Source organism: Mirounga angustirostris, unplaced genomic scaffold (genome assembly GCF_029215605.1).
Source record: "Mirounga angustirostris isolate CCGP_5_RB_7025 unplaced genomic scaffold, mMirAng1.0.hap1 SCAF_17, whole genome shotgun sequence".
Lineage (NCBI taxonomy): Eukaryota > Metazoa > Chordata > Mammalia > Carnivora > Phocidae > Mirounga > Mirounga angustirostris.
In genome coordinates, this window is record NW_026991725.1 from 8,469,003 (window position 1) to 8,481,697 (window position 12,695).

The 12,695-nt window shown below is 46.9% G+C and overlaps 1 long non-coding RNA gene across 1 annotated transcript; it reads right to left on the bottom strand.

The window, feature by feature from the left end:
• Window positions 1-3,576: 3,576 nt before the first annotated feature.
• Window positions 3,577-11,135, bottom strand: LOC123853553 (uncharacterized). The gene is made up of 3 exons (XR_006793161.3): window positions 10,892-11,135; window positions 7,485-7,609; window positions 3,577-4,546 (listed from the first exon to the last, which is right to left on the bottom strand). It is a non-coding gene; the product is annotated as an uncharacterized LOC123853553 (long non-coding RNA).
• Window positions 11,136-12,695: the final 1,560 nt, after the last annotated feature.

A 12,695-nucleotide genomic window follows, 5' to 3' on the forward strand; every position in this document is an offset into this window, starting at 1 on the left:
GCAGAAACACCAGATGACTCCTGTGGTCCCTTACAGACCTATCCCTGAGTGGTCCTGCAAACAATCACTCTTCCAGCTTCTGTCTCAGAGAAGAACTTTTGGTCTTCTGGAGACCTGGAAACTTCTGCTCCTTCTTCAGGTTAAGTGTATTTTTCTGTGAGTTTTGAGGAATGAGGGTCATCTCCAGATAAAGCCAGTTGTCCTTGGAGGATGAACTTCCCTCCCCCATTCATCCATCCGCCCTCTTTCTTGAACAAATGACTCCTACATCTATATCTCTCTATAATACCTGCCAACCAAACTCCAAAACCAAATTGCCAACCACCTCTAAGGCAGCTGTTGACTTTACTGACCATAACAGAGCATGTACTGTGGGTCAGGTCATGGTAATAAACATCAGGAAGGACTGAAAGAGGAATTGAGCTATGTTCTTTTATCCACAGAGCTGAAAGTGGACGAGCAGGACTGCTGTGCACACATTTGGCACAAGGGAATAGATCTGTGATGGAGCCAGGTGGATGCAGGGGACCTCCAGTGGACTTAGCATGAAGGTTCCCATCCCAGTGCTGAGGCTGACATTAAAATATTCTATGGCTGTCTCCAAATATAGCCAACTCTACTCCTCAAGAGAGACACTTTTAGTGTGCCAATAACTATGTCAAAATTTACCTGCATTGTTTCAGTTAATGAGAGTTTCTCAACTTGGGCACCGTTAACATCTTGGGCTAGATAATTCTGTATCATGGGGGTGCTGTCCTATGCATCGTAGGATAATGACCTTCATCCCTGACCTCCACCCACCAGATGCCAGCAGCATCCCACCCCCACCAATAACATCTCCAGACTCCTAGAGACAGAATCACTCCCAGTTAAGAACCACTGAGTGCATCTTAATATAGACCAGGGAGGTGGGTGCTATTATCATCTTCACTGTATAGCTGTTCCATCTCTAAACTGAAGCATAGCAATGTTGTATCATGTGTCCAGAGTTGCACTGCCAGGAAGAGCCGGGAGCCAGCCAGTTGTCTCCCACAGACCATGCATCTACTGTCTTTACGGCATTGCCTATCACTGCATGCATGGTGCTGAGGACTCAGTGATACGCGATTACCCCACGCAAAGATGGACCATTTGTCACGACCACCCCTTGTGTTACTACTGCATTACACTACCTTTATTTCTATGAGTCACACAACAACCCTTCCTTGTAGGTCTCTCTCCCATTTACAAATGAGCATGATGAGACCCGGATTAACGGGGGGATTGCCCCGGGTCACAGAGCAGGCAAGCCACAAGAGTCTAGAATTTGGGCCCACATCTTGTCATTCTATGCCCTCCACTACTCAGACAGTGGAATAAACACCAATTAAACTATGGGAGACAGGCAAGGGACTTAATAAAAAAATAAATGCAAATCCTGGATGATGGATATATTTAGGAGATAAGTTATTATGTGATGGTATAAAAATAGATCAAGGGAAAGCACATGAAATTACAAGCCTGGCTATGTGAAAGATGGGGAAGGTGCATGGAGAGCGTTGGGTACATTTAATTAACTTTGCTGGGAAAACATTCTGAGGTTGCCACCTGAAACCAAAACATCCAGTCTTCACTCAAAGTAACGATACCAGCGGTCCTATAAGGAGGAGTTATAATCCAATAGAGCTTGAAGTCGTTGATTAAAACAATGCCAGTGCCTAACCCCCTTGAGGGGCAATCCCAATTCTAAAGGAACCACCTACTATTTGTACATCAAATGGGTTCTTTGGGCTGCATACCGCTGACGTTGAAATGTCTCACTAAGTTCTCCACACAGACCAACATCCCAATTGGTCCTGTGAGGTTATTCTGCCCATTTTACAGAAAAGGAGACTGAGGCTTCAAAGGTAAGTAAATTGCCCACGACCCCACTGCAGGTGTGGGAATGAGCTTCTGTAAGGGTCCAGGGTCACTGAATCACGCTGCTGTCCATGCACCTCATGAGGCTGTGAGGGCTGTGGTCAAGGGTTCAGGTGCTGGAGCCAGATGGCTGTGAGTTTAAGTCCTAATCTACCACACGCTAGCTCTGTTACTGGAAGCATGCTGTGTACCTTGTCTAACCTTGATTTGCTCATCTCTAAAAGGGGATAGTGAAAGTACCTCCTCATAGGGCTGATGGGAGAATCTGATGATTTAAAATGTATGAAGCACTGGGTGTCTAAGCACAGCTCAGTAGCTAGAGCTGCCACTATGAACGCCCTCATTATTATTACTACTATTGTCAGAAGGGGAGCTAGGTGACATGGAGTCACCCCTGTGGGCTTGTGACCTTTGTCTGGTCCCCATGCCCCCACTCCATCCCCATGCAAAATGGCAGGTGTGCAGTCATGAACCAGGGTTTAAATGTGAGGACAGGTGAGCAGTGCAAGGGTTAATATCCACCTGCTGGGGTCCAGCTAGGACCTGTGGACAAGGAGAGGACTCTCCCAGGGGGTTCAGGGTCTTTCCCCCAAGACGGGTGGGGGGACGTTCTGATAGGGTCACTTACCCCCAATGATGCATTGTTTGCAGGCCCTCCCTACTCTGACACTGCTATGATTCAGAGGCCCCCCCTCTTTTGTGGGAACACAGAGCGCAAGGATCTACACTTTAAACCTGTGTCTATTTAAGCCCTGGAAAGAGCCTCTTAAAGGAATTTCTTTTGCTTGCAGGAGAAACAGTGTTCAGGCCCTCACTGGTCTTCAACTGTTTTCACATCCGTTTTCACCTTGACATTCAGCAGCCCACAGGCGTCGGGATGTTCATCTTGAAGATGAAGCACCCAGGGAGCATGGAAGTGAACTCATTCATCCATGATTCTGATGGAATTGTGAGCATTCGGAAATGGTGTGTGGGTGTGCACTGTCAGAAGGACTCCTAAGTGGTGTTCAATGTGGTTGGAGAAATGGAAAAGGGTTGAGAGGTCTGTTTGTCTGAAAACGAAATGAGAGAACCATGAAGCAGAATTATCAACTTCCCCCATCTCGGAGTACAATCTAAAGTCCTTTCAATGTGCTGCACCTGTCCGAAGGTCACCTCCCTGATATTTCTTATACTATTTTGTTCTCTCTTATGGTGTCTGCCTCCCCAGCTAGAATATGAACTACAAGATAAGGATTTGGGGTTGCCTTATTCCCTTTCCTAGCACCAAAACCAGCTCTTAACATGTGGTTGAGACACCCTCAATGCTTGTTGAATGAATGAATGAACCTTAAAAAAACAAAACAAAACAAAACAAAACTGTTGTGCTTCTTGATTTTCCAAAAGTATCTCTGGGTCTGATAGTTTTCTATGTAAACAGAGATATCCAACCAGAAGTGGAAGAATTTCTTTAAAATTAACAAAGTCAGGCCTATAGCATCTGAATGCCCTCACTCTCAAACAGAATCATCTCATTAACCATAACCTTTTGGAGGATACAACACACGCCCTATTGAGCATTATATCCCCAAAGGCTAGCAGAGAGCTAAACACACAGAAAGGCTCAAAACCACTTAGGAATACAAAAGGTATGGCCTCAAAAAAAAAAAATAAATAAATAACCCACAAAGCTCAGCACATATTCACCCTTTATTCAAATATTCACAGATTGACTCCCTCGTACTTGGGTATAATCCACACAAGGCCATCCCGGCTACCACCCTCCTCGGGTCCAGTCTAACTAGTGCTTCTGCACAAAGGAGCTTCCAACAGTCACATTTGCTCTGATAAAAAAAAAAAAAAAAACACCACCAACAAAGAAACCTTAAGGATTGCATGCCTTGCCAAAACAGAGCAGAAATCACTAACAATTATGTAGAGACCATTACAGCAAGCCAGTTGTCTTCTAGAATTACAACTGTATTCTAGGAACTTGAGTTATACTCGAGAGAGGTCATTAGTTACTGTAAACATGGTATTGAGGGCAACGGTGTCCTTTCCAGTCTAGATGCCTTCGGTCAAGTGTGATCGCAGGAAATGAGGGTGAAAATAATGAACCTCCTGTGATTTTTGGCAGGGCTCCTTGTAAAATCACCTATATGCACTTTATGTTTCTTTCAGTTGACTAACCTAAATGTATCAATTTTTTCAGTTTCTTTCAGAGGTTCTTGTCCTCTGGTCTTTTCCCACACCCCTGCTTAATTTTTTTTTCTTGCTCCCAATCCAAACATCTTTTGACTTCCTTTCTGTCCTTTATTCCGCTCTCCCTTCACATCCCCCACGTAGGTACTGCTGGTGAGTTTTGCAGGGGTTTTCAGCACCATCATCCTCATACCAGATCCTAACTCTCAGAGAAAACCAGAGTTTCTCACTTTGTAAAGGCTTTTCCGGGCTTTGTTTCAATTAAGTCAGTATCACGAAAATCCCAGGTCTCCTCTGTCTCTCGGCCGACCCAAATAATCCCTTCCAGTACTCAGTGCTCGAGGCTGCAGCAGATGCCCAGGAGCAACCCACCTGGCTAAGGACCTGCATGGCGCTGGGAGTCAGCTCTGGGTCCAAGTACTGTCTCCACCGTCCGCTACTGTATATGGACTCTTGAATGGCTCACCTGTGAAGTGAGGATGACAATATTTACCAGATTGTGAGGAATAAATTGAAGAAGTATCTGCAGTTTCTTTCAGAGCGTGGGTTTCAATGAATGTTAATTCTATCCCCTCACCCCTCAGTCCATCCTCTCGATTCAACAAACGTGTACTGAAATCCAAGTAAATACAAAGCATCCTGCACTGTATAAGTTTTGGAACTGGTTATGATCTATTTCACCAATGTAGGGTACAATTCCAGTCACAATGGTTTTGTTGGGAAAGGAATCACTCAAGCCATTTCTCCTAACCGGCATGGAGTCCAGAATCTTCCTCCCTCTTGATGTTATTGTATTTTCCCTCCTCCTCATTATCTCTGCAGGTCCACGAGCCCCAGGGCATTATGAGTCTGTTGAAGAGCAGGGCAGATTCTTCAGACTATAAGTGCAATTGCTCCTCTCACCACAAGAGGTCACTGCTGAAGAGTGGTCTCACATAGGTCCAGAGACCCTTGCCCACCACCACCGAGGGGTGCCTGCAGGTGCTGGCCTCGCTTGTTACAGAGGGGCTCTGCACCTAGGCCAAGGTTACAGTTCTGTTAGTTCACAAACACACGTGCTCAGCCATTGTCCCTAGGTCTGTACCTCTAGGGGTACAGGGGTCGAGCTGAAAAGCTTCTAGTCTTACACACCGAGCCTCAGCCGCTCTCCCTGACCAGTCTGGGAGCTTGGTGATGGCCACCCCTCTCCAACCTGCTGATTTCTCTCATCACGTGCTCTAGGGTCGGGGTTACCTCCTGGGCCCCATTCGATCCTGCGAGCCCTTTGAAATTGGTCCACACCTCCCCAGAACCCTGCACAATGAGGAGAGGGACAGCTTCTGCTCAAGTTCCAGAAAGTTCTCCAACAACACGCACACCATCTGCTTACAACTTCCCACAGCAACATGGGTGCCTTCCGTAAGGTCTGCTCCATGCTTTCTGCTGGGTGCTCCTTCACAGAGGAGGGCTACAAGTGTTTTCCCTAAACAGTTGCAGTTGTACATGACCAAGTGCCCAGGCTTCATTTTTAAAAACACAAAACAAAACAGAGCACAGGCCTGAGGAGCTTTCACTCCAGGGAAGATGTCAATCCACTCCCAGATCACTCCAGACATAATGGAAATTCTGTACTTGATCAACCAAATCCCACCCCGTCAGGAATGCCTTAAGGGAGAGAGAGAAATCCTAGGTGCCAGGAAAAGCAAGATGATGGGCACAGAGACATATGCAGGGAACAGCCGCTTTGAGCAACCCAAGATGGTTATAGCCACCTCCACTGTCACCCGCGCCCCCGCCATCCCCTAAGAGACAGCCCTTCGTGGAGTCTCAGGGGGGATGAGGCTCATGAGCTAACTAGGCTGTGGATGGACCAGGAAGAAGGGCCGATTTCTAGATCAGTGTCCCTTTCCCCTCTTTCACACAATGTGAGTAAATGCAGAATTCAGGATTAGGGAACTGGCGCCACCCACCCTCTAGTTCTTCTCTTTGAAACACAGGGCCTAAGGCCCTTCAGCCTCAAACTGTGTTCTCTGTGCCTGCGTCCTTTCCAGGGAAATCTAGTAAAGGGCTGCTACGATCCATACGTGGAGGAAGGTGAGGGGGAGGGGCCGGTGGGCTCTGAATAAATAAAGCAGATGAGGCTTAGTAAACTGTTGAAACATGAGGAAATTGCTTCCAGCAGTTTAGAGTCTTGACTTGACTCATAATTTAACCTTGAATATAGTTTTCAAAAATCATTAAGTCCTCAAAGCCTTCATCTCTAGCAGTGATTAGCCATGATGCACTAAGCAGGAAGTTAATATATTTATGTCTAAGGAGGCATGTAATGCATGAAAAAATCTATTCACTTGGCATTCATTTCCTGACTATTTACTGACAGCTTGCTCAGTCGCAGGCACCCCGTCAAGACCTGGGAGATGTGACAGTGAACCAAATTGGCCTCCCTCCCCGCAAGGAGCTTGCTGTCCAATAACAGCAAGGGGACAAGGAATTGGCCCTTCTGGGATACCTGCTATGTGCCAGAAATTGTGCCAGGAGCTTCTGCACCCGTTAGTCCTCATGTCGACCATGCCATTTTTTCTATTTTATGTATCAGTCCACTGAGGCACAGAGAGGTTAGATATATCTAAAAATGGTTATCAGAAGATCCGGCCTTCAATCCATAGTCTAATTCCAGAATCTGTGCAATTCTTAACACTTTCTTTCTCCAAGAGCCAAGCACTTCCTTCTGTACCAAGTTCTGTTTCCTGAGTCTGCCCCATCTGTGGAATGAAATGGTGAATGCCAAGGTTGTGCCGAAGCCGGCCAGGCTATTCTTCCATATAACATGTGAAGAGGTGACTTTTCCTTTAAAATCATACTAAGGCAACCAAAGGGTTGGGATGCGAGGTCAGAACCCCCTCTGATGAGAGTAACAAGGAAACAACATGCAAACAACAGCAATAGTTACTGTAGTGTTCCCTGTGAGCAACGTATGAATGGCTGTTCATCCTCACCAAAGCCCTACCAGATAGATACAGAATCATCCTCATCTTGCAAGTATGAAAACTCAGGCACAGAGAAGTGAAGAAACCTGCCCAAAGTCACACAGCTAATGAGCGGGGGACCTGGGATTTGACTCCAGGGTCCAAGCTATTGGAATGACAGATGGTATTTCTAACAATGATGGGATAGACAGACAGACAAGGATCTGAGATACATCAACACAAGGACCTCAAGGGCTCAGCCTCCACAAGAGTTCTCAGCCCACCACTCTGGCAACGTAAGGGCAGTCCGGTCCGGGTGGGAATGTTCTGCCGAGATTGACTCCGGCTCTTCCACTAATGAGGAAGACTGGCTATCTCTCGACCTTTTTTTTCTTTTATCCAAGAACACATGGCACTGCTGGTTGCCCTTGGTGATCCAGGCACCCTGACTCCACTTACCTGGCGGAAAAGAACAGAGGCAGAACAGAAAGCTGATTCCTGGTGCTGGGTTCTCAAAACTTGCTTTCTGAATGTGCATTCCCAGTAGGACCGTGGTGGGGCTGCACCCTATCGGCTCTTGGCACCTTTCACCAGGGAGGTGGGAGTGGGTGGGAAAGAGCAAAACTTTAGTGTTACAGGGTTTTCTTCATTCCCCCCAACCCGCCTCAGTTTTTTTCTAAACTCCCCAGATAGTTGAACCTGAACTGGGTCATTGTAGATGCTCTGGAGCCAGACTCTTGCCTGCCTCACTTCCTAGCCTCTGGCCTCCAACCCTGTATGTCCTCAAAACACTGGGCCACTTCCCATACAAAATAGCTAAAACTATATACAGGGTAGCCCTATTTCACGTCAAACTCTGATACTTTTGAAATGGGAGAGGAGCACTGTTAATAGTGAGGTGGGGACAGGAGGCATAAAATGGGACTGTCCTCATCACACCTTCATCTACGGTTATCCTACTTATATAGGACCATCTACATGACAGGCATAGCTTTAAGGCCCACACATAGAGTGACTCATCAAATCCTCACAACAGGCCTAAGGAGGAGCTATTGTCATCCATGTTTTACTGGGGAAGAAACTGAAGCTCAAGGTCACACAGCTGGGAAGAAGGCATTGTACTTCACCTCTACGCAGTTCTCATTCCCTCCACATCACCCAGTCCCCAGCAAGAGAACAGGATGCCTCTCCCCTGACTCTGGCACTAGGCTTGGCCTCTGCCAAGGGGGAGGAGCCAAAGGAAGGAAAGGAGGAAGGAGAAAGATGGGCAGAGAGGAGGGAAGCCCTAAGGGCAGACACAAGCAACACAATGTTTCTAGTGCTGATCTCTAGCCCCTCTAAGCATGCTCGTACTCTCAGGATGGGCATCTGGGGCCCTGTGGTCACACAGTGAATAATGATCCTTACATTCCTGCACCTGCTTGTGGGGGTAGCCCTGCCAGAGCCCAAGGTGAAGATAAAATGGGAAGATTTACACATCTCTGCCTCCGTATCTACCTACCCCATCCAGTCGTCCTCCCATATATCCCCAAGTGATGGATCAGTGAAACCCAAGAAGCTTCCCAGTTGCCATGGAAATGGCAAGGCTGCATCTAATAGGAGGTAAGAATGGAAGAAGCAGATTCTACAGCTTCATTAGGCAACCCCTGAGCTAGTTCTCTGATTACTATTTGCATCCAGAGTCAAGGATTTCTCTGGGCAAAAGGCAGAGCCCTGAGGTTTTCAGTATCCTCAAACTGGCCGTGGTTTACCACATTTTCATCCCAGCTCTGTCCTAGGTTCACAATGCAGAGCTAGTCTGTACCCCTCTCCCAGACTGATCCCTTTTGTGAGGTAGTCATTCTGAAATATGGGGGGAAACTAGAATGGGAACAAGGAAGGGGGTTCCCCAATGGTTATACTGGGGCAGCAGTGGAGAGGGGCATGGAGGGAGAGCCCACAGGGGGGCCTGACCTGCTCATCTTTCCACAGATCTCAAAAGCAGCCATTGGGGGGGTGGGGAGACGAGCACCAGGTAAATCAAAATCATCCCACCCATGGCGGGATGGTCTTACTTACCAGGCAGACTCATCCCCTTTCTACCTAGATCCGTCAACATTAGAGGGACTTGAGGCTCTGAGGACTAGTTTACTAGGGGGTATAGGAAAGTCTAGGAGGAAGATGGAGAATCACAGACAGAACACACATTGAAAAGGACAGCACTGAGGTGGAAGCACAAATGGGGAGAATGGGGACAGGTCACGGGAATGGGCATCAGCAGGTGTGGTGCTGCCCTGGGAATCCAATTCACTGTGTCCTAGAGCAGCTTGCTCCCTTTTTCAAACCTTGCTTCCTTCATCTTTGGAGTTCTCGCCCATCTCTGAAATTTAGTGTTTTTAGGGACATAGTGACAAGGCACTGGGAGCTGAAGAATTGTCCAGAAGTCATCAGAAATGCCCACAGAAAAGCAGGGGCTAAGGCTCTGAAAGACATATTGCATGGACACCTCTTCCCATGGTTTTCTAAAGACTAGATGAGCCTCCTCCTGCACTGTGTGTTAATCCCCAGTCCTCTTATCATATATTTAAACCATTTGCCTGACCATCCAACTCTTTATTAGGTGTGTAATTGGGGAGTTGGAGGTGATGCATAAATGAGCATGCCAGTCCCCTCTCTTCATTTTTGTGATGACTTCCAGCTTCCTCCCACAGATAAGTACCCACACTGCATGCCTTTGCTCTTGGTTCATTGCCTTTCCACCTCGTTTTCTACCCCAAAGGCTTGAGGGTCAAGGCTCAGGGTCTTTGTTAAAGCCCCAACTGGAAATGGGTCCCTGTCCCTCCACCTCCGCACAATACAGGCACAAATGAGAAACAGAAACATGCAAACAGACGCATAATCCTGTGTACTGTCCAAATTTGAGTTCAGCTTGAGCTTCTGGTTCCATTCTGTCCCTTCCTCTGTTTCTGTTATAACTGCAAGAAGAAGAGGCTTCTGGCTTCTAAAGATGGTAAGAGACCTTTCATTCACTCTGCTGCCGCAGAAGCCAGCTGGAGGATCCAAAGCCAAGACTGGGTTTCTAGGCTCTCAATGACTCCTTCAAGGTAATTCTAGGCTGAGAAGGTGCCCCCTCTGCCTACAACCCTTTCTCTCATGTCTGAGGCTCACAGCTGACCAGAACACACCTCCTTTCTTCTGTTTGTTCTCCAGGATGCAGTTGCAAAAGTTTATTTGCATACATCTTCATTTATTATCTCTCCAAAGCCTTTGACCCAGAGCATACCAAGTTGGGTATCCCCATTTCACAGAGAAGACCAAGGAGGAGAGAGGTGGAGGATTTTCTTAGGATCACATAATTGATATATCATAGCTATAAGCATTTTCTTAAGTAGGCTCCACTCCCAGTGTGGAGCCCAATGCAGGGCTCAAACCCATGACCCTGAGATCAAGACCTGAGCCGAGATCAAGAGTCAGAGGCTTGGGGCGCCTTGATGGCTCAGTTGGCTAAGCGACTGCCTTCGGCTCAGGTCATGATCCTGGAGTCCCAGGATCGAGTCCCACATCAGGCTCCCTGCTCAGCAGGGAGTCTGCTTCTCCCTCTGACCCTCCTCCCTCTCATGCTCTCTCTCTATCATTCTCTCTCCCTCTCAATAAATAAATAAATAACTTAAAAAAAAAAAGAGTCAGAGGCTTAACTGATGGAGCCACCCAGGCACCCCGTAGCTATAAGCATTTTAAATGCAAGTTTGACCCCCAAACCTATGGTGTCTAGCACTCTGTTCCAGGTTTTGGGGTCCTGGTTGGTGGGTAGGAACAGGCAGGCAGTGGGGGTGGAGGTGGGAGTAGGTCAGGAGTTAAAATATACCAGAGAAAGGAATGTTGCTTACTTTATTCTGCAATGTTTGCTTGGGTCTTCATTCCTTTCTTGGCTGAAAGCATGCATTATTTATCCCTCACACACAGAATTTTTGTAGTCGTAATAAAGGTCAGAAGAGGAGAAGAGAGTTATCTAAATCCACAGCTATATTCAGGAATACTTAGAATGACATATCGAGTCTAATGGAATTCATTTGGGAACAAAATAGAGATGTGAGTTTTGGTGTTTCTTCTTTCCTTCTTCCTTTATTCTCTTCTTCCTTCCTTGTTTTTCTATAAGAAAAAAAATTACAATCAAGTTTGTACCCCTCCTGGACCTGTCCTCCTTCCTCCCTCCATTGACCCCAGTGCTATTTTCATTCATCAATCCAAGAACCTGGAGAACTATGTGACCCCAATTCTCTCTGGTATAAGCTTCCCATCTCTGATTTTTGTCACCCCCCCACCTTGGGTGTCTTCAATTTTCTCTTAAAATCCTCAAACCTAGTCATTTAAAGTAAAGCAATAAATACACACTCTTTGCAGTTTGGGGGCTCAACTTTGGGGATATCAAGGCATAAAAGCAGGCAGATGGAATTGGCCATTCCAGAAAAGATGGACATACACACACCCCACACACACTAGGCTGGTACTTGCCAGTTCTGTGATGCACTTCTGTCAGCCACAGGACGTGCCTTTATTGGTTACTGATCTTTTATCCTCCTCTGATGACAATCCCTGACTTGATTTCTGGTCATGTTCAGCCGCAGTGAGCCCTCGAGCTGGCACATCCACATGGGAGCTGGGGTACCTGCTGCTTTTACAAAAGATGCCTGAATATATGGCTCATTAGGTTTTTTTCCCCATTGCATGAGGGAAACAAACCTGGGTCCAGAGAGGAGGTTCAGAAGGTCTTCATTCCACTCTCATTCCTGGAGCGCCACCACAACACAGCCCCAAAGACAAAATATTGTTTTAATTGCTGAAGCAAGGGAACTGCCAAAAGCCTCCCAACAACGAATTATTCATTATATCCACCAGATGCTGTCAAGATGAAGATGAGGGGGCCCAGTGGGAGGCCACATGCCCCACCTCACCTCTGAGGGAGGACGACCGTTCCCCCCAGAGGAAGGGTTCTTGTCCTGAAGGTAGTGCCCAGGGGAGCTCTGAGCACAGTGGCAGAGTCTGGGTCATCTGCGAGCCCCAGGAGGGACGGACAGACACTGCAGAGAATGAATTCCCACCTGCGGAAACAAGAGGATAGATGGGCCTCAGGAACAATCATGGCAACACACATTTCCAGATTTGCGATTAATGGATAAATGACAATATAATGTTAAAAAAAAAATAAGGTCTGCTCTGAGAGAAGGATGAGGAGGAATAGGAGAGGGAAAGGGAAGGAGAAGGTGATGAAGCAAGAGGTCTGGACTGCCGGATAGAGAGCAAACGTGACCGATCACCTTCCTTGTGCCAGGCACAGGGCTAAGTAATTTAAATGAATGTATTATTTGATTTCATTCTCAAAATAGTGCAAGAGAGAGGTGATGGTCTCTGTTTTACACACAATTAAGTTGATATAGAGGTTAGATCATTTTTTGCAAGGTCAAACAACTACAATAGACATTTTAACTCGGGCGTCCTGATGCCAAAGCCCAGCCCCTACCCGTAACATCGACATCAGCATCACCTTCGTCTCTATCACCTCCATCATCACTGACGTGCCCCGGGCATCTGGGTATGCCACCGCTGTGACCATGCACGTGGTGCATGTAATGCTCACAACTCCATTTAGAAGTCAAGCAAACCGGGTCTCAGAAAAAGTTAATGTTCTCCAGA